The sequence below is a fragment of the Rattus norvegicus genome, chromosome 11 (assembly GCF_021556685.1).
Source record: "Rattus norvegicus strain SHRSP/BbbUtx chromosome 11, alternate assembly SHRSP_T2T, whole genome shotgun sequence".
Lineage (NCBI taxonomy): Eukaryota > Metazoa > Chordata > Mammalia > Rodentia > Muridae > Rattus > Rattus norvegicus.
In genome coordinates, this window is record NC_141544.1 from 64536296 (window position 1) to 64558078 (window position 21783).

Sequence of the window (21783 nt, forward strand, 5' to 3'; positions counted from 1 at the left end):
GGGGAGATGATTCTGGACCAGAAGAAGGTCTCTGGGCCAGTGTTAAGTTACCTGTGAAGGCTCCCTCACCACCAGCAACTTTTAGAATGGAAGAAACAGCAGTTGTCTCTAAGAACTGAAGCTGTTTCTCCTGGTGATGCTCTCGCTTCTAGAAGTCACAGCACTTACCTTGAAAGCTGACATGGAGGGACTTCAGAGGCATTTCTAAAGCAAAGGCTGGGACTATGAAGATGGCTAAGTTGAGAAATGTCTATAGTAATACAAGCCATGAGGGCCTGAGTTTAGAACCCCAAACATACATGAAAGGCTGGGCACAACTGCTCTTGCTTACCCACCACAACTTACTGGTTAAGACCCTGTTGTCAAAGATACTTCCCATAGTGTTGACAAGAAAATAGTGTTCACACAGGAAAATCAAACTGATGTTGTCCAGGACGCTTTTCCCTGACTGACTGGATTTCATAGTAGCAGAAGGTGTTATATATAGGAGAAAAGTCATCAACTGTTACCCAGCTGTGAACCCCGTGAACTATAGCAATGGCTAGCAGGGCAAGATATACCCATGTTTGAAGAAGTGACATGAAGGTTATGGGACTCACCAAATGCTTATAGGGTTGAATTAAAGGCCCACTCTGCAGACTGAATCACATTCCTGACCCTTTAAAACTGATCAAGAACCAATGTTTGGAGGAGCTCACAGGCCCCCTACGTACTACTCTTTTGCTAAATTAGCTGTTCTCTACATGTGTGCCTCTATACCCATCTAGTAACGTAGCTGTCAGAGAAGTTTCTTCGTGCAGCGTATGGGGCTTATCATAGAAACTCACAGCTGACTACAGTGTAGCGCCTGTCATTGGTGTGCTCATCCACAAATGGGACATCTATATCAACCCTCCTCCGAGTCTCAGGAGCCATTCGTCAAGAGGGGCAGAAAGAGTGTAACAGTCAGAGGTGGGGGAGGACCAGAGAAGAGGGGTCTTCTGGGCATGGCAGGAAGGCTGCAATCACTAGCTGAGGGAAATTGTGGCTGCCCTCACAGGATCTGCACACAGTCAAGCTAGCAACAGTTTTGCAGGGAGTGGGAATGGACTCATGAGCCCCCACCACTAGCCGGAAGACTCTGGGCAGATGAATAATTTGAGGGGATGGAGAATTTGTTTCCTTTAGTGCTGTGAACCCTAAATGCTCCATGGATGATCCCACAGCCATGACTAGACAGGCAGCACAAACTGGGCCATGAAAAAAAGAATCATGAGGTTGTGGGGGTGGAGCTAGGAGGAGTTGGGGGAGGAGTAAGAGGTGAATATGATTAAACTAAATTGCATAAAATTCTCAAAGAAATAATAAAATGTAAAGGCGGGGCACAGTTATGCCCACTTGTAGCCTCAGTACTTGGAGTGTAGACACAAGGCTTTGGAGTTCAGCTAATCTAAATTATTTGCTAAGCACCAGGTTTGGTGAGAGACTCTGTCTCAAAAAAATAAGAAGGAAAGTGATTTAGGAAGACACTTGATGTTGATTTCTGCCCCCCCAACACACAGCCACACAAACACACACACACACATACCACATACACATAAACTACACATACCACACAAACACACACAGTACACATACACATATACATCACACACACATACCACACGCACATCCCACATACACACAAACACACACATAGACCACACAGACACACATACCACATACACATATACCACAGATACACTATACATACACAACAGCACATATACACACATAGTACACATAAACACACCCAGCACATACAAACACTACACATACACACAAGCCACAGACACACATACCACATACCATACATATATACCATGCATGTACACACACATTATGTACCACACACACACACACACACACACACACACACACAATGAAAAGAGAAACCCCTTTGAAATCAGGACATTTAATTTAATCGGTGGTGGGTTAATTATTGGTGAAAAAACATTTGAATAGGTACATTAAGTTTCACATACAGATACCATAAATACATTCTACACATACCACACATCACATACACACACTACACACACACGCGCGCACACACACACACACACACACACACACACAAATGAAAAGAAAAACCCCTGTTGAGATGAGGACTTTTACTTTAATGGGTGGTGGGTTAATTATTTGTGAGAAAACAACATTTGAATAGGTACATTAAGTTTCACTTTGCACAAGGTCTAGACTGGATTCAGTTACAAGAATATGGCTGTAGTATGGATATCTGATGGAGTATCTCACTGTAGTTAATGGCCAGAAATCTTTTGATAGTGATAGTCAGACGAGGGAAGGATAGTGAGGAGTGAAGTTTCTGCTGAAAAGGAACAATACCAACAGAGAGACACGGGTGTGGGTGTGTCACCTTCCCTTTTATGCTGCATGAGAGATGGGGCATGACTATGTAGAATATGAAGAAAGACAGCAGATGCTTGGTAAGAAGATAGGAAGCACAGGGAGGATGTACCTTTTTTCTTCTTTTTTTATATTAACTTGAGTATTTCTTACTTACATTTCGAATGTTATTCCCTTTCCCGGTTTCCGGGCAAACATCCCCCTTGGGTATATGCCCAAGAGAGGTATAGCTGGATCCTCAGGCAGTTCAATGTCCAATTTTCTGAGGAACCTCCAGACTGATTTCCAGAATGGTTGTACCAGTCTTCAATCCCACCAACAATGGAGGAGTGTTCCTCTTTCTCCGCATCCTCGCCAGCATCTGCTGTCACCTGAGTTTTTGATCTTAGCCATTCTCACTGGTGTGAGGTGAAATCTCAGGGTTGTTTTGATTTGCATTTCCCTTATGACTAAAGATGTCGAACATTTCTTTAGGTGTTTCTCAGCTATTCGGCATTCCTCAGTTGTGAATTCTTTGTTTAGCTTTGAACCCCATTTTTAATAGGGTTATTTGTCTCCCTGCGGTCTAACTTCTTGAGTTCTTTGTATATTTTGGATATAAGGCCTCTATCTGTTGTAGGATTGGTAAAGATCTTTTCCCAATCTGTTGGTTGCCATTTTGTCCTAACCACAGTGTCCTTTGCCTTACAGAAGCTTTGCAGTTTTATGAGATCCCATTTGTCAATTCTTGATCTTAGAGCATAAGCCATTGGTGTTTTGTTCAGGAAATTTTTTCCAGTGCCTATGTGTTCGAGATGCTGCCCTAGTTTTTCTTCTATTAGTTTGAGTGCATGTGGTTTGATGTGGAGGTCCTTGATCCACTTGGACTTAAGCTTTGTACAGGGTGATAAGTATAGATCGATTTGCATTCTTCTACATGTTGACCTCCAGTTGAACCAGCACCATTTGCTGAAAATGCTATCTTTTTTCCATTGAATGGTTTTGGCTCCTTTGTCAAAAATCAAGTGCCCATAGGTATGTAGGTTCATTTCTGGGTCTTCAATTCTGTTCCATTGGTCTATCTGTCTGTCTCTGTACCAATACCATGCAGTTTTTATCACTATTGCTCTGTAATACTGCTTGAGTTCAGGGATAGTGATTCCCCATGAAGTCCTTTTATTGTTGAGGATAGCTTTAGCTATCCTGGGTTTTTTGTTATTCCAGATGAATTTGCAAATTGTTCTGTCTAACTCTTTGAAGAATTGGATTGGTATTTTGATGGGGATTGCATTGAATCTGTAGATCGCTTTTGGTAAAATGGCCATTTTTACTGTATTAATCCTGCCAATCCATGAGCATGGGAGATCTTTCCATCTTCTGAGGTCTTCTTCAATTTCTTTCTTCAGAGTCTTGAAGTTCTTATTGTACAAATCTTTTACTTGCTTGGTTAAAGTCACACCGAGGTACTTTATATTATTTGGGTCTATTATGAAGAGTGTCGTTTCCCTAATTTCTTTCTCGGCTTGTTTCTCTTTTGTGTAGAGGAAGGCTACTGATTTATTTGAGTTAATTTTATACCCAGCCACTTTGCTGAAGTTGTCTATCAGCTTTAGTAGTGCTCTGGTGGAACTTTTGGGGAAGGATGTACCTTTAAGGTACTCTAGGGTCCCAGGCTCCTCCTGGGTCTCGCCATGAGCTGAGAATTGCTAACTCAGACAGACCTGATCCCCAGGTAAGGTGTTCGAGTATAGGAAGGACTGAATTTTGGACCCTTTCTCTCCCCTCTGTGTGATGCCCTTGTGTGGCAGACAGCCTGTCATGCTGTGGAGATGTCCTTGAGTATGAAGAGAGGTCCATGAACTTGCATGTCAACTTCTAGGTCAGTTTTTCCCAGAAGTGCCTGCTCTCCAGCCTGCAAGGTGGCTCCAGGATTTCAGGGCATCCCAATTACATGACGGCAAATGTCACAGCTCCAGAGTGTCTTTTTTTTTTCACCGATAGGAAGTCCTTTCCTCTCAGAGGCCACTGTAATTAACCCTAGAGGGAATAAGTCACTCTTAGGGTCAGAGAAGAAGCTACCATCGTGGTATGACATGTTCTCACCGAAAATCTGTTTCCGGGACTCACCTAATCTATTTGTCCTTTCATGTGAGAGATTTTAAAGCCAATGCTACTTTTTAAAAACTTTATTTCTTTTATTTTTGAGATTATAATACAATTGCATCATTTCTCCTTTCCTTTTCTCCTTCCAAACCCTCCCATATATGTATGTATGTATGTATGTATGTATGTATGTATGTATGTATGTATGTATGTGTGTGTATATATATATATTTTCCTCCATGGCCTCTTTTCAGTAATTGTTCTTACAGGCATTTATGTACACATACACACACACACACACACACACACACACACACACACACACACACCCTGCTCAGTCTGTATAATGTTACTCCTATGTATGTTTATAAGGCTGACCTCATAAATCAATTGGTGTGATACTGCACCCGTGAAGCCTCACGATCATGACTGCCTACACATGAGTTGAACAAGGAAATTAGCAATTGCCATGCCAAGGCTGATGGGGAAAAGCCCAGGAGGTCTCATCCCTACATAAAGAACTACAGGAAACCAAGAAATGCTGAGAGTGGGAGAAATAGCCAATGTTAGTTTTAAAACGGAAAGAAAAGGCATGACCGAATTCCCCCGCTATCCCCCCCTCCTCGGCATCCTTACCAGGTCTCGCTGCTCAACCATCCATGTGAAGGAATCGCTGTGCTTGTTAAGGAAATTAGACAATGACAGTCACGTAGTCCATGCCAAGGTGGGGCGTGCACATACTCCTTTGTCTAAATGTCACAAATGGTTGCAGTATTGCTCTGCATTCCAGAGCCAGTATCATCACCTTTTAATTAGCCAGAAGACTCTGCTGTAACATTCAAAAGGAGCACAGCATTCAAGTCCATGTCCAGCTTTGGGTACAATTAGTTGTCAGAATCATATTAACCTGATGTATGACAAACCCGTAAAATGAATACATTTAGGTCTCCAGGAGTCCTCCCTCATTAACTGATATTTATAGCCATGGCTTCAATGCTGCAATCTCTCCTCCTGAGAAACACAGAGCAGGGATGGCAGGCTTCTCTGATGCTATTAAGGGAGTCGTTTGTTTTGCTGTGTTGCAGAGCAAAGAGGGACAGAAGAAATCTAGCCTTGGTTCCAGGCCCCTGTGAGCCCAGACAGGCTCCTCTTCCTGTTCCTCTCTCTTTATGGATGGGGAAGAAAATTCAGCTAGATACGTGTGTATAAATCCTGCATGGTTAATAAATCATCAGGGTAATGAGGCAGAACTAATTGGGCAGAGCTATTTGGGGGATAGTTCTTAGATCTATCTTTCTAGGATCAAAGTCTGCCTTTACCCCTGACTCTCTTGGGCGGGATGCTGGATTTCCTCTGGCCTTGGCTTCCTTGAGTATAAAATGGGCACAGGAACAGCTCCTAACTCCATAAGGCCAAAGTGGAAATTCAATGAATGAGCACAGGAAAAGGTGCTTTGATTTTGGCATGTACTCAATGTACATCGTAGCATCAACTAGGCATGGTGGTGTACACTTGTAATTCTTGCACTTGGGAAGTGATGGGAATACAACAAGAGATTCACATCCTTGACTACCTAGCATGTCCAAGGCCAGCCTAGGCTACACGGAACAGCGTCTCGATGATAGCAATAATTGCCATAATTACTTTGGATGATGGCAATGTTTTCCTTCGCAGACAGACAGTCTAGCCAATCTGTTTTTACATTGTTCTGATGAGCCTGGGACCTGAACGGAGATGGCAGGTTCCCAGAGACGAAGGTGTGTTGGCTATGGAAAGTGTAGACAAAGGTCTATCTGTCTTTGTGGATCTAAGAGCTAAAACAAAACACACCCTGACTTTTACTAGTGGCTTAGTCCAGAAGTCACTGAAATGGACGGATAGGGATTTTAGACTTGGATGGGCTTTATCAGTTCACCCTTAGGATTTATTAGGTTTTGTTTGTTTGTTTTTACAATCCCTTCAGACACATCTCATAAAAATAAGCTGTGCAGTCCATTTACCCGAGACTCTATTCTTTCCACACCTGAATAAACCATCCACCATGTTCTGTGTTTCATTGATTCTTAGAACTGACACCCTTCGCTGGCATTTCTCCTCAGGACAGACACGTTTTTGGATGCACAGAGCATTCCTTTTACTTCCCATGAGTCTACAGTTTATGCTACAATAAATAGTACTTCATCTCTTCTTTATGTCTTCTTTAATTTCCATATGTATTATTCTCTATATATGTCTTCTTTAACAATAATTAATGATAAGATAGGCCACGAATTTGAAAGAGAGCAAGGAGGGTTATATGGGAAGGTTTGGAGGGAGTGGGAAATAATATAACTATAATCTTAAATTAATACTTTTTAAAACCTTATTTGCTTGTTACTTAGCAGAGGATCCTTCGGTTTGGATGACGTGTGTAATGACTCCTCATAATTATGGTAGGAGTATAGATTTGTCTGGGGACATCCATTACCTATCAGTGGCTGAAGGCCATGAGGCCCCGGTCTCAGCAATGATCATGTCCTTCTTTCATCGTTCAATCAAGGGGGTACATACCTGATGTTCACTGTGAAGTTACTATTTCCCCCTTGGTAACAGAGAAATACTGTAAGAAATTTTGGGATCACTAAATCTTGTGCTCCTTGTTTAACTTAACTTTTCTACCTTCCCCACAAAAGTGTATCAGAAGAAACTCTCTTACACACCAGGCAGAGTCTCAACCCTTTTGTCCACTTCATGAATTAGAATTCTAGATACCATCTTAAATTAAAAGAGTGGGTTCAGAGCTCCCAGAACATTGGAAACTCCAATACAGGGCATCAACGACACCTACAAATTCCCCTAGCTTGTCCAAGTTGCCCGTAAACACCTGTCTGTGCCAATCATCCACAACTTTTCATGGAACTGTGACCAGGAGGCCCAGTTATGACCAGAAGTTGTCTTTCACTCTTAAATTTGGGGATGTCACATGCACACAACTTGCATCCTAGCAGGCCCGGGCTTCTTCAGGATTGTAAATGTCTGTGTAGGAAATGTCCACAATGACAACAGAATCCTAAGCCTTTGATTAGCAGTCTCAACAGAGAGGGCTCTTAATTATGATGAAGTCTGATTTCACTGAGGCATTTCTCATACTGTAGTCTTCCTGTTTGAGCTTGTTCTGCTAATCTGGGGGCCACTGTGTTCTTGAATCCTAGAGAGCCAGCATGGGATATTTGCAGTCAGTTCACATCTTTGTGGAGGGCCCTGTTTGTCTCCCACAAAGTCCTTCAGTATTGATCTGTTAATTCTGAGCAATGATGAGATTGCAACAGAGCACTCCCTCTTCATATCAAATGATCTAAGTCCACAGAGAACTTCAGTTTCCCCTCTATCGGAATATCAGATAAAATCAAAGTTCTTCAGTCTGGCTTTTAGTTTCACCTAACAAACTTTAATTCTCCTTCAAAACAAACTTTTTGGTAGAGCATGAGTTTCATTCTCTCTCTCTCTCTCTCTCTCTCTCTCTCTCTCTCTCTCTCTCTCTCTTTCTCTCTCTCTCTCTCTTTGAGAGACACACATTCTGATGAGCCCTATATATATAATAGGCAGTCTCCATGGAGTCACACCTCTTGCCCTTGTTCTTCTGTAACTGGATTTCCTAGGTAGCCTAGACTGGATTTGAACTGCTTCTATCTCCCAAATGCTGAGTTAACATGCACATACCAGCATTTCTAGCTTTGATTCCTTTATTCTCTGAGCCTTGCTTGATACCCCAGACAGCATTGCCCTCCGCTGTGATCCACAGCTATGCATTCTGCCTACAAGAAACCTTTTAGTTTCTTAGTCCATGGTGACAGTTGCAGAAGTAAAGGGTCAATGAATCAGAACCCATGGAGGTTGCCTGCAAACACATACACACCCAGGAACTCAGAGAGGCACCTGGCCCAGGGAGACAATGGGCCAATCACCAAACAACCAGAACACTGATGAGGGAATCAGCACGCTCATTATGAGATAGGCTGTTACATGAGCATAGTGTCTGGGTCCCTTTTCTCTTGCGTCAAAATGTCAAGGAAACTTAATTGGTCATTAGGAGGTTCAGCAGACATTTCAGCGGAGATGGCAAATAGCTTGTCAACTATAATATGGGTTACAGAGAGAACTGGTTACACATCCCCATTCCCTAGCAACAATGGGGACCTAGTGACCAAATGCTCAGACCCTTGAACTCCCTGTCTCTCTGTTGAATATCATCACGCCAATAATGAAAATATTTGTCTAATTCCTCACTGTCTTAGTTCACAAGACTGACTTCTTCCCTTCCCAGGCTCATTAATTCTATCCTTTTATTCAAGGCATATTTCTGTTGAGCATCATTTCTATGTGCTAAGTGTTGAGGATGTAGGGATGAACAGCATCCTTGGCTCTTCCACAACCCCTGACTTTACTACACTTGAGTTTTCCTATAGACCTAAAAGCCTATAGATCTTTGTTGGTGTGTGCATGTGCACACAGGCAAAATGCACACATACGTGCACTTACCCGTGTGCTGACAGTAAAAAACAGACATTGGGTGTCTTCTGGGTGTCTCCACCTTATTTTTTTGAGGCAAGGTCTGTCCAAAACTTGGGTGCAAGCCCTGAAACCCATCCATGTCTGTCTCCCCAGCACCGAGGTTGTACATACAAGCCTTCTTCCCTCACTGTTGCATAGGTTACAGGAGACCCACATTTTGGTTATTTTTATTTTGTAGTGTGTTGTGTATATCCATAGTGCATGTGTACACTATGCATGTGTGCACATATGCATGTGCTTGTGGAGTACCGAAGTTGACATGTGTTCTCAACCACTCTCCATCTTTACTCCTTGAGACAGGGTCAGTAGCTGACCTTGAAGTGCATAGTTCAGCTAGGCTGCCTAGCTAAGGGAGTTTGAGGAACTTTCTTGTGTCCACCCCTTTGCCCTGGGCTTTGGGCCCAAGCTGTCATACTGTGCTTTTAATGTGGGTGTAGGGTATTTGAACTCATGTCCTCATGGTTGTATGCCAGCCACTTTGCCAACCAAACCATCCTGCCATCTACCTGCTTCTCTCCCTTTAAGGAGGCTTTGGTATATATGATCAGATCCGTTGTTTTGATAACAAATTATACGTTGATCCATTGCCTAGCTTTTCTGAGTAGAGTACTGCTTCACCAATGTTCTAAATCCCATAGAAGGCTGAAAAGGACAAAGTATTGATCATAGATTCCTTATGATGTCTCCAGGAATGCCATATAAGTAACAGACGCTAAGTGTGTGTCTTTCTAGGGGACATTGCATTTGGCATAGCCATAAGCAGACTTCAGAGGAAGCAATCTTCTATGGTTTTGTTTCAAATCATCTCAAACCAGTGGTCCACCAATTAAACCCAGTCAGCAGACACATACTATTTGGCATACACTGAGTTATAGTTCAGTTTTTTAAAAAAAATTAAAACAAGCCAATGCTTTAAAAACTAAAACCTCCCTTTCTCTCGATAGACCCCCTTCTTTGAATCCTTTCTTTGCCTTAGAATTCAAAACGCCTTCAGATTTTTAACTTCTTCAGAAAAACTGGAATATTTGCCACCCTGGGCCTCATACCTGCCGTGCAAAAGTGTTGGCGTGCCATTATGTCGGCCCACTTCAGCCAGCCATGATCCCCAGTGCTCCACAGTGCCTGTCACTCGGAATTTCATCACACAGCCTGCCTCACTTACATAACAGGAGAATCTGAGGCACTGCAATCAGTGTCCTCTGTGCTACCCAAAGTCAGGATACAGGAGAGGAAACGGCCCCCTCAACCCGCAGCTGAAGAGTTCAACAGCTTTGTGCTGCTCCTGCGAGCTGGCGTGAAGACACAGGCTAGCAGGCTGTGCCCTGCGCCTTGGCCCTGGGCCTTCCTTACAGGCGGCCTTCTCTGGAATGTTGGCTGTCCCTGCTGAGAAGCCAACTGGGGCACCAAATGGCCTGTCTTCTCTTATCCGTGCGATTTCAACCTGCCTCCCGGGCTCCTTTCCAGCTACCCTAACGCCCTTAGCAGCTCAGCTCACTGCGCTGCTCCTGCCAAGAAATCTGCCACTCTTCCTTCCCCTCCTCCATCTTCCTCCATCATCCGTCTACACACTTTCCTCCTCGTGGCTCAGACTCCCATTCCTCAGTGCAAACTAATGGCTAGGACAGTAAAAACTGAGAGGGAGGAGGGGAGAAACGGAAAAGCATTGGCAGAGAAAATTACACATGCTTTGTTGTTCTGTTTGGTCTCAGGCCTCTGTAAAAGACTGTGTGTGTGTGTGTGTGTGTGTGTGTGTGTGTGTGTGTGTGTGTGTGTGTGTGTGTGTGTGTGTGGTGCCCTTTCTCAAAATCAAAGAAAGCAAATACAAAAATTAGAACAAATACATTATGATTATTCTTCAAGCCAGAAAAGCAATAAAACCATTGAGCTTGCAATTTGGGTCCTCCAGCATCCTCAAACAATAAAATGTGCAAACCATGTAAATAATAATAAGATAATAAAACGATAACAAACCATGGAGAATAAAGTAAAGCCCGAGTGGGATGCAATCCTAATTAATGCTGAGAAGGCAGAGGCAGGAGGACCCCTGGCCCTCACTGACCAGCTAGTCTTGCAAAATTGGTGAGGTTCAATGAGATGCTCACCTTAAAAAATTAAACAGAGAGTGATACAGAAAGACATCAGCTTCTGGCTTGCACAGGCCTATTGGCTTGCACATGTACACTTGACACACTCTCACGCACACAGAATAGTGAGCTTGTCACACACAAGGACATCCCTCAGACAAACACAGCCTGAGGGGCTTTAAGGAAGCAGGAAGGTCTGTACCAGTGTTTAAGAAAATAGATATGCCCGAGTGAGATTGGATTTTCAGATTCTATATTAATTACTTGCTTATTATAGAAACTTCAAAAAATCGTAGTATTAAAAAGTAAAGGAAATGAAATCAAATTCAACCATAATCATATCACACAGAGGTAATTTTTTCATTGATTTCCCATTTCCATGCATAATATATTCACTTTTATTGAGTTGAGAATTACTATTGAACACTAAAATTTACTAGCTTGCTGGGGTCTTTTTCTTAAATACTATAGACCTATGTATCCCGATAACACAAAACCCCCCATTGTAATTGTAACCTTAGTCATTCTGTTGCAAACATCCGGTAGATTCTCACTGTTTCAAACTCCTGATTTAGTGCCTTTAGACCGTTAGCCATTTATTATACCTTTATAATTTGCTAAGGAGCATCTTTATGCCTAGATGCTGCGCTTGATTTTATTTCCTTGAAGGTGGGTTCCTAAAGCTGGAGTTACCAGACAAAAAGTAAACATGTCTTTAACTTTCATAAGTTTCATAGTTTTAAACCTTACAATGTAGCGGTTCTTAACCTGCGGATTGGGACCCCTTTGGCAAGCCTCTCTCTCCAAAAACTATTTACATTACCATTACAGTAATGAAGTAGCAATGAAAATCATTTTATGGATGGGGGTCATCACCACATGAGGAACTGTATTAAAGGGCTACAGCATTAGAAGGTTGAGAGCCACTGTTACAATGGGTTTGTCACAAGAAAAGAGCATTCATCATGAGCCAAATAGGTCTTCATGCCACTGGTTAAAAAGACTCTTGTCCCGGCCATGGCATGATTCAGCTTTCCTAAGAGAAACCAAGGTGAAGAAACTACTTGACTACTTGAGTTGGTCCCTCATCACTCTCAAGTCCCCAGGCCACCTCTAATGCCCTGAAAGAGTTCAGGGCAAACCTACTATGCCATGGCACTTATGGAGAAGAAGTGCACTATGCTATTGCCAAAGAGGGCTTTCGTCCATTATCTCACTGTCCAGAGGAAGAAGTACTTGCTGTACAGGGTCTCGGGGAGGCTACTGTAGATTCATCTTCTGCTTAATTCACTGAAAAGGCTCATTTTCTAGCACGTGATTAAATTCTTCTCTACCTATCAAATATGTCTTTGACATGAAAGATACGTGAAAAACACACGAAAGACAGAAAATACCCTTTCAAGATAGGTTGCCAGTTTCAGAGCAGTGATATTTGTTGCATGTGAATGCTTTTCTGTAGCTTATTCCTGCTCTGACTATTATTTGTACTGTGTTACACAGCCCTTTCTCTCTGAAATTAGGGAGCCACTTCTAACAAGGCCAACTTGGCATCTTCTTTGCTTAAGGAAATTACCTCTTTCCTCAGTTGCTCTGCTCCTAATTGGAAAGGACATTGCTCTATCCTATAAATTGACAGAATCTAGGGGACTTGAAGGTCTATAGAGGGAAACTTTCTTCAACTCAGGGGCATAGGGATCTTGGGTTCAGAGTTCATTCTCAGAGTTGACAGTACATTTCCCATGCCCTTGAGGGTCCCTTGTCCTGTGTGAATGTCTGCTTAAGGTTTGTCCCCTTGAGGTCACAAGAGTTTCACTTGTATAGGGCATAAACTTCTCCTGGAGTCTCTGTTAAAGGTCATTAATTATAAAAGTAATGTTCCAGTCCCTTCATCCAAAAACGTCTTTTTTCTTATCTTTTCCCAGGAGAATCAGCCTGATTATCTTGTTAATCGTTTATGTTTAATTCAGATATTGGTCTGTATCAAAATGGCCATTCCCCTAATCTTAGTCACGTTTGCATTAATTGAAAAGGAACCCCCCCCATCTCTATCTCTGAGTGCCAATGCTTTTGCAATATGCAAAAGGTTTTGCTATCTCTGCCTTCAGTGGCCAGAGCAGAGTGACTTTAAGGCTAAATACTGTCTGAAAAGAATGACATCATAGTTGGGAAACTGGAGATGGTTTTTAATGTGAGTCATAGGGTCAGTCACATCCCACAGATGCTCAGAAGTTTGCTTTTTCACTAAACTAATTCCTGGGATCATGTGTGTCCCATGCCCCAGCCTCAGAAACTTTGGGTCCAGAGTAGCAACACTGAACAGAAATTATTTGTTGCAATATTTCCTTGCCTTTTTTCACTTAATGAAACAAAGAATGAAGGAGAAGAAAAGGAAGTCCATCACTGAGGGAGCTCACATCACCTCAGCAGACTTTTAGACTCAATTAAAATAGTCTGTTTTCTGGTACAACCATTCTGGAAATCAGTCTGGAGGTTCCTCAGAAAATTGGACATTGAACTGCCTGAGGATCCAGCTATACCTCTCTTGGGCATATACCCAAAAGATGCCCCAACATATAAAAAAGACACGTGCTCCACTATGTTCATCGCAGCCTTATTTATAATAGCCAGAAGCTGGAAAGAACCCAGATGCCCTTCAACAGAGGAATGGATACAGAAAATGTGGTACATCTACACAATGGAATATTACTCAGCTACCAAAAACAATGACTTTATGAAATTCGTAGGCAAATGGTCGGAACTGGAAAATATCATCCTGAGTGAGCTAACCCAATCACAGAAAGACATACATGGTATGCACTCACTGATAAGTGGATATTAGCCCAAATGCTTGAATTACCCTAGATGCCTAGAACAAATGAAACTCAAGACGGATGATCAAAATGTGAATGCTTCACTCCTTCTTTAAAAGGGGAACAAGAATACCCTTGGCAGGGAATAGAGAGGCAAAGATTAAAACAGACACAGAAGGAACACCCATTCAGAGCCTGCCCCACATGTGGCCCATGCATATACAGCCATCCAATTAGACAAGATGGATGAAGCAAAGAAGTGCAGACCGACAGGAGCCGGATGTAGATCTCTCCCGAGAGACACAGCCAGAATACAGCAAACACAGAGGCGTATGCCAGCAGCAAACCACTGAATTGAGAATAGGACCCCCGTTGAAGGAATCAGAGAAAGAACTGGAAGAGCTTGAAGGGGCTCGAGACCCCATATGTACAACAATGCCAAGCAACCAGAGCTTCCAGGGACTAAGCCACTACCTAAAGACTATACATGGACTGACCCTGGACTCTGACCTCATAGGTAGCAATGAATATCCTAGTAAGAGCACCAGTGGAAGGGGAAGCCCTGGGTCTTGCTAAGACTGAACCCCCAGTGAACTAGATTGTTGGGGGGAGGGTGGCAAGGGGGGGAGGATGGGGAGGAGAACGCCCATAAAGAAGGGGAGGGGGGAGGGGGATGTTTGTCCGGAAACCGGGAAAGGGAATAACACTCGAAATGTATATAAGAAATACTCAAGTTAATAAAAAAAAAATAGTCTGTTTTAGAGGATTTTTTCTCATGTTATCAATGTTATTAAATTATATTATGGGAAAATAAGTAGTTTATAAGCAATAAATAATACAATTTCTTAAAAATAATCCCCAAATCATTAAAGGCATCTAATTTTTGGCATGTATCAAATTCAGCATCATCAAATAGGATCCTAAGTCAGGTATAGTGGCACACACCTTTAGTGCCAACTACCTGGGAGGCTGAAGGGAAAAAGAGTGCTTAAGCCTAATACTTTTAGATCCGCTATGACAATTGAATGCAGTCTTATATTAAATATTAAAAAATGATATTACTTTTAGATAACCCTTTTGCATTTGTGTCATAAATGTCAGTCCTGGACTTGAACATCCAAAACAAAAATGAGAATTTAAAAACTTTCCCCATAAGGAAGAGATATTTGGGCTAGTGGGCAGGCAAGAAGAAACAGTCCTGTAATACTGGGATGGCAAGTGGTCTATAAGGTCCATAAGTTGGAGTGTTTAGACTTGTAGATACTGAACCAGGGGAGTGTTGTCAAGACCTGAGCAGTGACGACAGAAGTATCTGCCCAATGGGAGTCCCAGTCCACTGACACAGATGCTTCACTGGCCCCTTTTGTGTTTCAGAATCCAATATTTCACAGAGTTCCTTTTCAGATGTCATTCTAGCTAATGGTCTCCTCAGCCATCGACTTAGTTTATAGAAATCAGCTCATTCTATCCCCCTGCTCTACTAATCACTGTGATTCATATTAAAAATACTTCTGTAGATGTATTGTCTGAGACATGCCTTACTTTTAGTTTAAAGGCTAGTATTTTTAGATATTTTAAACCACAGCAGTCAGACAAATATCCAATGAACGAATGTCAAAGATTTTATCTAACTCATTAATTAAGGAGAAAGCTAGTGAGACAGACTAATGGCTTCAAATGAGAATTCAAAGCAAGCACATATATAAGCCTGTGAGTGTTGGAATGAGTAGATGAAATACCACAGGGCGATATTCAATTTCGTTGCATATTTGATTTCCTCATTATGGACAAGAGAACCTTGTGTTATGATCAGTTTCTAGATGTGACAGATTTGTGAAATGACTCAAAGACACTGAAATACAGAGATGACTCCTAGACAGGATGCTCAGTAAGTTATCCTTTTTATAGGTTAGAGGTCTTTTCTATTTGGAGTTTGTGTGTCCCTGTAGCTGCATGATCCTCTTCAATGTAGTTAGGTGCCATTGAGCAGTGTCAGTTTATGCCACAGAACGTTGTCATGCCAGGAACAATGGTGACAAGCTGGAGGCATAAGGGTTAAAATACTTACCATACCAGAAAAGATATAGAGAAGTTTCATTAAGAAAGTTTATTAAAGAGAATACATTGCCAGTAGAAACAAGAATCTAGAAGGTGAAGTCACAGAAAGAGGGGGAGGGGACAATTGTCCATGCCTCCTTGGGGATAATAGTTCTTTTATAACAGTTGAAGAAAGTGTTCTTTGGTCTTAAATCACATGTCATTTGTATGAAGTCCATATTTGGTTGGATAAGCTGGAATCTTACTACCTTGTTTAGCAGTGAATAAATTATTTTGCTACTATTTGATTCTTCCTTCCTTCCTTCCTTTTTTTTTTTTTTTTTTGAGTTCATTATTTGGAGTTAGGTATCATAATGAGTAATTAAGAGTCATCCTGAAAGGTGTTTGGATAAGACATCACAGGTCGTGAAGGACAGGTTCTGTGCAATCAAGATGATTGTTAAAACAAACCTTCCACTTTTTATTTCTTTGGCTTTTTTTGTCTTCACAGGTACCTAATAAAGAAGCTATTTACTGTTCCAAATATATTGTGATAACCTACAGATCGTCAATTGGTTGGTTTAGGAGAAGGTAGAGAGGGGAACTAGGAAAAGGGTCCCTTCCTGGGTCAATTCCCTTACTGACAGCAAAGGGCTCTGGGTAACACTGAATGCAGAAAGCCAAAGCCCAACTACTCGTTTGCTCTTCTTCCTTTAGCAGCTTCAAGTCAGAGGGATCAGGAACTGTTTCCACAGAGTGAACTTTGACTTCAGGAGGCTAGAGTAGGCAGAGCCAGAGGAGACAGAATCACAAGGAAACTGAGGTCACAGAAACTGGGGGTTGGTGGTGCTGGGATAAAAACTAGGACCTTGCATGTACTCCAAATTCAGTTTTAGTTCACAGACTTTTACGGTTTGACAATCTGAATATTCAAATAGTCCCCGCCAGTATCAGTTTCACTGGATGTAATTCATCATCCAACTTTAACCACAGCTTTGATGAATATTCAAATAAGACTTACCAACTCTCAGCAGACAGTGCGTGTACAGCTCCCCCAGGGCGCTGGACAGCCTCTGGAAAGTTTCAAGGTAAAGCATGATGACCTTTCTGATTAGATCACCAAGCCCACAAAAAGGTCCTGGTCTCCTGGGGAACCTCGTCCCTATTAGATGGGAGGCGGGGTCCTCACAAAGCATGTCAGGTAGTGTTTTAGTCAAACCCTGGATAGCCACCAGAAAGAGTTTCCTCTGAATTATTTTAATTCTAGCTTGAATGAAAGGAAGCACCCTCCCCTTCCTCCTTTGCTTGACTGAGAGTTTTATGTATCCAAGATAAAGCTGGGTCAAAGCAATTTGTAGACCTAGAAACCTGTTTTCCTAGGAAGGTGCAGGCTTCACAGAAGACTTGCACAAGGGCCACTGTAAACATCATACAACTTCCTGGCAGTCCGTGAGTCAGGCCATTAGTATACGGCTTCATGGTTGTGTTTAAAGGGGATTCCCGGGATTGCTCAAGTGTGTATGCTGTGCAGAAAAGCCTTCCAAAATAACAAATGCTGCCATTCTGACTTCAGACTTTCTATCCCTCCATGTTCTCATTTCCACTAACAAACTTATGCATGTTATATAATTAGAGTATGTTAGGGTACACATTTGCATCTTGTATGTGGTCTCGTAGACATCCTCAAGTTGTGTCTGTGGGCTCATAAGCCATGTGATCGTGGCACGTTGCCTCATGGCCCTGGCTCTGTGTCAGTGAACTCGTCTGAGCTAAGGAAAGGGGGACCAGATGGTCTTTCAACTCCCTCTGATTCTACGCGTACACATTCATCTCCAAACTAAGTGTGAGGTCTAAAAAGAAAGGTTGCCAAGAACCCTGTGCTTGCCCAAGCTCTTGGAGGATGATGACTTTGCACTTAGTCCAGTCATTCAAGTGAAGACAAATCTCACTTATATTAGTATTTACTTAAGGACCATCTCCCTTGCTAGACACTAATCCTTATGCAGACAGGGCTGAGGTCTTTCTCACGCTGGGTTTAAGCCACAGAAGCTTGTGGTAGCCCAGGCATGTGAGTGCCTTCAGTGTCCTCTGCTCTGTGAAAGATTTAGGCTCTCCTCTTACTGCCCCCACATGGGGGAGGAGGCAGGAATGAAATTAACTAATTCACACCCAGTGCTCCAACTTTGCCCTCAAACTCTGGCTCCAGGTCCTTTACAACCCTCCCAACCAACTGCTAACCAGGCCTGACCCTGCTTATTAGCTTCCGATTCTGAGATCACAGGAGATCAGGGTGTGTTCAGAATGGTACGACCTTAGATCTTTCCTGAGGCAACATTAGCAAGTCCAAGCAAAGATATCCAGGTGAATATTAGTGGCTCCTAGAATTTTATCATATTCTCCTATCCCAGCATGAGTTCCTGGGATTGAGTGTTTAATTTTTGTCTTGTTTAGATTTTTTTTATTTTACCTGTATGTCTGAGTGCCTGTTTATAGCTATATGTACTACATGTTTTCCTATGAAGCTCAAAAAAGGTCCTCAGGTACCCGGAACTGGTTACAAACGGTTGTGGACCTTCATGACGATGTTGAGAACCATACCTGTGTGTTCTTACCCACTGAACCATGTCTTCAGACCCCTGGTGTGGAGTTTTACCTAGAAAGAAGAAAGAAAATACCAAGTCATTTGGTTAGCCCAAACCATAACCAAGAGAATAACTTTTAAGGCTTTGAACGAAGGCAGCCATGAAGAAGTATCCTTTTAGTGCTTTATTTATTTTTCCCTTGTATGAGATGCGTCTCACCCCTGTTTGAGGCAAGCCTCACTGGGTAGGTCTGGAACTCAGATCTGTGTCCTTGGTGGAGGAGGTATAGATGAATGTCAGCCTATCTGCCTTCCTTCCTTTCTTTCTTCTTTTTCTCCCCTGTATTTTCTTTTCCTTTCTTCTTTAGATATTTTTATTTTTCACATTTATTGGTGTGGTGTGGTGTGTGTGTGTGGTGTGTGTGGTGTGTGTGTGTGTGTGTGTGTGTGTGTGTGTGTGTGTGTGTACTCTTCTTCCACTACGTGAATTTCACAGATTGAACTCCCATCCCCCGGCTTGGCAGCAGGCACCTTCACCCACTGAGCTGTTTTTCTAGCCTTCCTCTTCTCTTCTTTGGTACTAAAGCGCTAATGGCCCGTATATGCTGGATATCCAATTCATTTATATAAAAATGGAGGAGCTGAGCATTTCTGTAACGCGGCGGATTTGCTGTTTGTCTGCCTTGAGAAGCAGACCCAGCCACCCTTACTACTGCTTCTTCACGGATCAACTCAGGGGTTGGTAAGAAGCTGGGAGACATTCCAAAGGTGCTCTGACGATTTCTGCATCTTTACTCCACAGTCTGTCTCTGACAGACAGGAGAGAGCCAGACGTGATAAACACATGTTGATATGTCCTCTCACCAGTGTAAGAGCCAAGGTACTTCACCCACCGTGACGCTAAACCCTAACGACAGCTTTAAGCTTAGAAACATCCCTTGTGGTTTCCACTGTGTTTTGTTTCATTCTGAAGTCTGTGATCTCTACTAGAGAGCTCTGAGAACATACAGAGCTAGGAATAGCCACAGTTGGAGGTCACTCCAGCAATGTGACTGCCTGTGGCAGAGAGAGACTTCAGCTGCTTTTTGACAGGCTCACTTTATGCCTCTGGGGCTTACATGCTTCCTAGGACTAAACTATGGTTTAACTAAAATATGGCTTTTCTATAAACACTGTCCACGAATTATGATCAAAGCCAGTGTGCTCACAAAGAAATATGGTAATGAATGTGGTTGCTTTCCTTTGCTCAATCTTAGACTCTCAATGCCAAGTCTTAGGGGCATATTTGACCATGTCAACATCCATTTTCAAATGCTTGGCAATTTATCTACATCACCAGGAAGGAGTAAAAATGAACAGAATATGTTTTTTTTTTTATAAATTACCGAACAGAAGATTTGTAATCATAGCAGGTATTTGAAGGTCACTTAGGGAAAGAAAAAAGCATTTGTTCAAAATCTACAGGGAACAAAGACATTAGATTTTGTGTGTGTGTGTGTGTGTGTGTGTGTGTGTGTGTGTGTGTGTGTGTGTATGCGAATATGTGTAAATTACACAAAGGTGGGGAGGGAAGAAGTACAAATGATTGTAGAAACCCCTTCTATTTCTAAAAATGAGTAGCAGAATGGAAAAGATTTGCTATGGGAAGCCCCATTGTATTCTCTCAATGCTCTTTGTATATTGCTAAGTGATTTGCATACTGTTGGGGCAACCAGGGCCCTGCCCAGCATTCTCCAGGCCTTTCTTCTAGTTCCTGCTCCTGCCTTCTTCTTCCACTAGGAATATAGTACTAATTAAGCTAGCAGGAAACACAGAGAACAAAAGACACAGTGGCAGCACTCAAAGTCACCTCTTACTTTGAACATCATAAAGATCTGGGGACAGATCTGCTCTGTCAGTTTCTCAGGAGAAGAGTCTGCCAACAATATATTCTTTCCTCTCAAAAGAAAACCCATTCGAGGGATTATGAATGTTACCCCGTGTCCCAGTTTGAAGTTTAAATCTTTTCAAGCATGTAGTTATTAAGATGCCAAGTTACCTCACTTAATTACAACCTTTATTATGGTATTGAATACTTTAAACGCACTATTTATCACCCCTGAAGAGCAGCTCTACTTGAATGGACCACTCTCAGTGGGCCATCCATTGATTATCTTCTCGACTGCATTAATTCCTAGTAATCGCTTAGTGAACAGTCATTACAGGAAGAGCTTCCTGTGTGGTCAGGGCTGGCTTGAGGGGATAGGATAGGCTTCTCAGATAACAGCAGTTTCGGTGTCTGTGGTGATTCAGATGAAAATGGCCTTCATGGGCTCCTAACAGTTAATGCTTGCATCCAGTTAGTGGAACTGTTTGTGAAGGATTAGGTGATAGAGTCTTTTTGGACGATGTGGGTTACTGGAGGTGGCCCTTAAGGTTTCAAAAGCCCATGCCAGGCCCACTTACTGTCTTATAGTGGTTGTTCTTTCAGGGAGTAAGCACTCAGCTACTGCTCCGGTGCTATGTCTGTCTGTCACCATGCTCTCCATCATGATGGCCATGGACTCCTCCTCCGAAATGTTGAGCCCCCAAATAAAGCTGTTTTATGAGTTGTCTTGCTTACAGTGGTATATCATAGCAAGAGAGGGGTAACCAAAACAGCTTCCCTCCAATATTTGAGCAGTCCTTAGGGAACGGAGGAGTTCTACGCTCTCATGTAGCTGCGGTGAAAGCTCTGTTGATAAAGTGTTCGCCTTCAGTCATGAGAATCCGAGTTCCATCCTCTAGAACCTATGAAGAAAATATCTGGGTATGATATCAGATACTTGGGGACCCCAGTACTGTGGAGTTAAGGGTAGAAGGATTCCTGAACTTGGCTAGGCAGCCAGTCTAGCCTATGCAATAGTCCAAGTCAGTGAGATACCCTATCTCCAAAGCTGGAGGTGGGAGTTGAGCCCGGAGTGATGCTTCAGTTGTTAAAGCACTTGTCATGCATGCATGAGGAGCTGAATTCATATCCCCAGCACCTACTAAACATGACTATGAGACTACGAGTGGCTGTAACTCCCAAGGCAGGGAATGGGGAACTAGGCAGGTCCCTCTAGCTAGTCTAGTCCGTAAGTTCTAAGGTCAGTGAAGAGATCCTGTTCTATAAGGTGCAGAATGAGCGAAGAAGAAATTCTGAAATTGGTCTCGGGCCTTCACAGGCAAATGCACAGGTATACATACACACACACAGCGAGAGAGAGAGAGAGAGAGAGAGAGAGAGAGAGAG

The 21783-nt window shown here is 42.6% G+C and overlaps 1 long non-coding RNA gene across 5 annotated transcripts in view; it reads right to left on the minus strand.

The window, feature by feature from the left end:
- Window positions 1-21783, minus strand: part of LOC120095656 (uncharacterized) — a 114844-nt gene that overhangs the window by 39253 nt on the left and 53808 nt on the right. For 2 of the 5 annotated variants that reach the window (XR_015633069.1, XR_015633068.1), the window contains 3 exons: window positions 20976-21299; window positions 18548-18602; window positions 16295-17022 (listed from right to left, as the gene is read on the minus strand). This is a non-coding gene — a long non-coding RNA (uncharacterized LOC120095656). Of the gene's footprint in view, window positions 1-5103; window positions 5297-16294; window positions 17023-18547; window positions 18603-20975; window positions 21300-21783 lie in introns of those variants that run through there. The other 3 variants (XR_015633067.1, XR_015633066.1, XR_015633070.1) reach the window with 3 other exon arrangements.